This window comes from Sinocyclocheilus anshuiensis, unplaced genomic scaffold (genome assembly GCF_001515605.1).
Source record: "Sinocyclocheilus anshuiensis isolate Anshui unplaced genomic scaffold, SAMN03320099.WGS_v1.1 scaffold446, whole genome shotgun sequence".
Lineage (NCBI taxonomy): Eukaryota > Metazoa > Chordata > Actinopteri > Cypriniformes > Cyprinidae > Sinocyclocheilus > Sinocyclocheilus anshuiensis.
This window is the reverse complement of record NW_015544247.1, coordinates 3,632,148-3,635,919: the sequence shown is the minus strand read 5'-3', so window position 1 is coordinate 3,635,919 and position 3,772 is coordinate 3,632,148. Positions and strand designations below refer to the sequence as shown.

At 39.3% G+C, this 3,772-nt stretch overlaps 1 protein-coding gene across 1 annotated transcript in view; it reads left to right on the top strand.

Moving 5' to 3' along the window:
- LOC107697775 (prospero homeobox protein 1-like) overlaps positions 1-3,772 on the top strand; it is a 36,062-nt gene that overhangs the window by 10,981 nt on the left and 21,309 nt on the right. The window lies entirely within an intron of this gene.

Here is a 3,772-nt window from a genome sequence, read left to right as displayed (position 1 = left end):
CGAGGCGTATACGTTTCAGCAGGATAGCTCCAGTAAGGTCAACCGTAGGTCAGAGAAATTATTTTAGCCGCTCAGGCTTTGTCACCAGGCTGCCTGCCTGCCTTTAAACATACAGCATACCATGTTCCATTAACAGCTGAATATCAAGTAACGTACTGGGGCACTTAGCTTACTTCCCCCTATAGAGCTCAACTTTTCCCAGATTCACAATCTAAGTGCATGCTGTGTGTGAGGGGGGAGACTTAAAATGCACAGACCCCCGTATAAGTAGCGTCCCCACCAGGCGTGTGTGAAAGCCTGTATTGTCCATGGCTAACAGAGGAAATGTGTGGAGTGACAGGTCAAGTCTTCCCCCGGTGTCTTGGAAAGAGCGGATCTCTGTCACCAGAGGAATAATCTTTCACAGGCCCGTGAGCAAGAGTGTGTGAAACGCTCTCGCCCCCGTACGCTGTTCTCTGAGTCAACTGCTGCCCGGACACATCACAGGCGTCAGGCTGATTTGTTTTATGAATCTTTTGAGCGTGCTCATTGGATATACAAGGTTTTTTGTGGGGGTAGAGAATAACAGGATGAGGTGTCCCATGGGAAGCATCGAGTTTGGTGTTCTTAGAACAGCACTGGAAATGATAGAATAATAGATTTTTTTTATGAAACTAGTGTGTTTGTGTGGGTGTAGATTTTTACGCATACATACAAAAGCATCTTGCGGATTCGTCTTGCTGATCAAAGTATGTGCAAGTGGATTGTGATTGCAACCTAAAAAAAAACTTAAAATACTAAAAAAAAAAAAAAACTAAATAAAATCCTAATAAAGTTGCAGTTATTGTAATTAAAAAGGTTTCATATACATGCTCAAGTCAAAATTTCTTCTAGACACTTTCTTCTAGAAAAGTGAAGTCCATTAGTTATCATGCTTGGATTATTTAAAATAATTATTGTTTATTTCTATAAAGTATTGTAAATGTACAAAATATTTATAAAATATATATTATAGCTTATATTACTTGAAATGTTCATTTATAAAAAAGTATATATATTTGTTACCATTAAGTATCAAAACAATGTATAATGTTTATAATAATAATACTAGTAATAATAATAATTACATTTAATAATTAATAATAATTCAAGTTTGTATGGCAGTTTTCATAATACATATTGTTTCAAAGCAGCTTCACAAAAAATGCATGTTGCAATGTTATAGTCAGGAATTAAAAATAAATTAATAATAATAATAATAATGTTTAGAGCACCAGGTGAGTTTAAAGAATTTAATTGGTGCTCCTCAAATAAAATAGGTGCATAAAATTACAACATCTCAACACTTTAAAAACTTTTTAAAAAGTTACTTGTAAAATTTAAGAGCTCGACTCAGAATGCAAAAGAACTTATTGTTCGAAACCAACCCATCTCACTTTCTCTCCCACAATCCCACCAAGACAAATGAGTGTTCGCAAGTGTTTTTTGTGCAACGACGTATCATTTAGTGTTTTGTTCCGTGGGGTGGCTGAGAGCTGAGAGAGCTAGACTGGTTATTTTTGTTTGACAAGCAGATGACATGATCCTTAATTGCTGAGTTGTCACGTTCCAGCAACGCGGCTCCATTGTCCCCCGAATCTCTGGTATTTCTATTCGGCAACAATGCTTTTTAAATCTCCCTTTATACAGCTCTGCCAAACGATGTCATGCGGACTTACTTTTCTGCACTCTCCATTATGTCATCCACTAGCCATTCTAGAAAAAAATTCCCCCCTCTCTCGCCTTTTATCCGTCTCTTCTGCAAGCCCCACTCATATGAGACAATGTCTTATGACAATAGAAGAGCCTAATCTCCATGTCAAAGCAATTTTCATTCCCCAGTGAGCAGTCTGCTATCATTTTGTAATGTTTTGTTTCTTATTCTAAAAGAATTAAGGGGATGGTGGGGGGCTGGAGTAAGTCGTCACGGGGGCTGGGGGTCCTTATCTCAGTGTCTGGAAATTTGGACAGTGCATTTCGCTCCGCAGATAAAGCGGAAAAAAAGAAGCCCCTCAAGTTCAGTAGATCCTAACAGGTTTAACGTCTATTGAAACGGGGGTAAGCGAGAGATCAGATAGCCTTGCTTCTTTGGTTGTTCTTTTTTTTTTCGCCTCTTTCTTTCTTTCTTTTCAACCCCTGTTCTCGCTCGCTGTTAGGCTGAAAGAAGGCAGAGGCGACACACAGGCCAAATGTATAATTCCTGGATAGGTTAAGTACATGTTTGAACTTCTGCAGACTGATGCCTTGAGATGACGACTTAATCATTTTCTGTTGAATTATGGGAGAAGAACTCTCGCGGTGGCACGGTAATTATGCTCTCGGCTGGCCTTTTGGGGAAACCTATCAGCCCGTCGTGGCTTTTGACTCTTTCTACGATTCGGATTCCCCACTATGATTTCTCGTTCGCTTCATTATCTTAAATTTGCAAGCACGGAGACGGCAAGTTTCTACACAGTAATTACAACTACCCTCGAAAAACACGGCCGCCCTCCCCCCTCTTTGTTTCTTGTCCTTCCTCTTTTTTTTTCTCCTCATGCTCGATCTCTCTCTCCTCAGCTGTCATCTAAACAGAGGCCTGCATGTTCTCATGGCCACAGATAGATAAGTGCTCGCTGTTGATTTTTGATTAATGCTCTTTGAGGGTATAGAAAGGGGAGGCAAAGGCAATGAAGGCTTGATGAACACCCATAATGACAAAAGGCCGGAGGCTGCATGTCAGAGCAGCCTCAGAGCAGCCAACAGAAAGCCCGCTGGATTTATAGCTTTTAACTTGGCTACATTCAACTCAGCTGTCCTGTACATTCACACTCTTGGCAGCCGTGGCTTTGCACACACACATGAACATACACATGTAGCTGCGCACACACAGAAAGGTCCAAAGGCTGTCGCACAGGTCATTTGCTGAGGTCATGGGGCAAGTACACAGGGCAAACAGAGTACTGTGTATTTACTGGTCTAGGATCAGGCGCTCCAAATATAGCTCCCACAACAGCGTACGAAGGCCAGCTTTGAGCTGCCGAGCTGAACTATTCAACTAGAGCCGTACTTGTTGCAAGGTTTTCATGTAATTTAGATTTCTTCACTCAATTTCACCCTTTACTTGATCACTTACTTCACTCGATTATTAATGTGGGAAAAAAACCCTGAGGCATGTCAGAATTAACTCGGCTACTTGATATGTAAATTCGCCGTTACTGCATTACGGGCTATTGACACAATTATAATTTCATCTACTCAACCCTGAACTGTTTGCATTTGCGCACAACAGCAAATATCCGCACCGACCGTGTAAGCCTTGTTGGAGGAAAAAAAAACACCCCCTGACCAATCTGTCTCGGCTACGGGTTTGTTTGCTTACCCATCATCCTCAAGGACAATGTCAAGTAAACACGTTTGTAGAAACAAATGTCTTATCTGTTGTCCTGACATTTAAGGGTCTCACTGGCTAACCAGATTAGAGGTTAGTCACACCTGATTTTATTAGTTTTCAGTAAAAACAGATTGAAATAGTGGAAACCTTTTGGTATAAGTTTTTTTCTGAAGAAAGAAATTAAAATTTTTCTAAAAAAAAAAAAAGAATAATAATAAAAGATTATATACTGTATTCTTTAGTTTTATATTTTTTTCCTGAAAAAATTTTTTTTTAATGTGCTTTTTATGAAAACCAATAAAACAAGTGAGACTAACATTAAATCTGTTACATGTTTTACCTGAAGGAAATTGCTGCTTTTCAAAAAAAAAAAAAAAAACTTTT